We start from the raw sequence: 971 nt of genomic DNA on the forward strand, positions 1-971 counted from the left end.
TAACCATAAAAAGAACTTGCCATACTTACAAATTACTTTATCCCAAGATAAAGTGGGTAATGTGGAAATCTTATTTGTTAAAAAAAATAGATTAAAATGTTTCAGTATCTTCACTTCTTACAAAAGTATGGGCAAATGAAATAAAAAAATTCTCTCCTGCAAAATATCTTATTTAGAATTGAACTTTCTTCATGGTATGCTCTTGTTATCCCATAGATCATTGTATTGCATGAAAATAATGCACAAATGAGAGTAAGAGAGCTACAACTAATTTGATAATTTCTGGTCTGGAATGTTAGGCTCAGTATGAAAATTAAAATTATTTTAAAGAAATTATATCTCATCTTTTTAATAATCAAATCAATAGTCTTATAAATCATACCAGTATAAAAATTCTATTTCATAAAATATGTACAGTCAGAGGAGACAAAAGGAAAAAGAATAAAAAAAATGAAGAACAACTAAAGAAAGATGGCTGACTATATAATAGAAGCAACTAATGTGTGTATTACAGCTCTCATGGAGAGGAATGGAAGGAATGAGTAAATACAGCACCTTCAAATGAAACATTCAGGTACATGCATTATTGGTACTAATCAAGGAAACAACTCAACCCACGGAGAATGGAGAAAAACAAGGCAAGAAGGCAAGACAAACCACTGGGAGTGACATAGAGCCAGGGGAACCTCCCTCACCCCGGGAACCTCCCCTACCCAGGGAACCAGTGAGTGAATGTGAGACCTTGGGAACCCATGTTTCACCCACTGATCTTTGCAACTCTCAGGTCAGGAGATTACCCTTATGAACTCACTCCACCAGGGCCTTGAATCTGACACAAGTGCAATATGGAGCAGCTGCTCTGGCACACATGCAGACCAAAAAGCCTAAGATACACAGGCTTTCCATGCTTCCGAGCATAAGTAGCTGCAACTCTAGCAAAGTGAGAGGTTAAGCTCCCATACATCTCTTAG

Source organism: Saimiri boliviensis, chromosome X (genome assembly GCF_048565385.1).
Source record: "Saimiri boliviensis isolate mSaiBol1 chromosome X, mSaiBol1.pri, whole genome shotgun sequence".
Taxonomy (NCBI): domain Eukaryota; kingdom Metazoa; phylum Chordata; class Mammalia; order Primates; family Cebidae; genus Saimiri; species Saimiri boliviensis.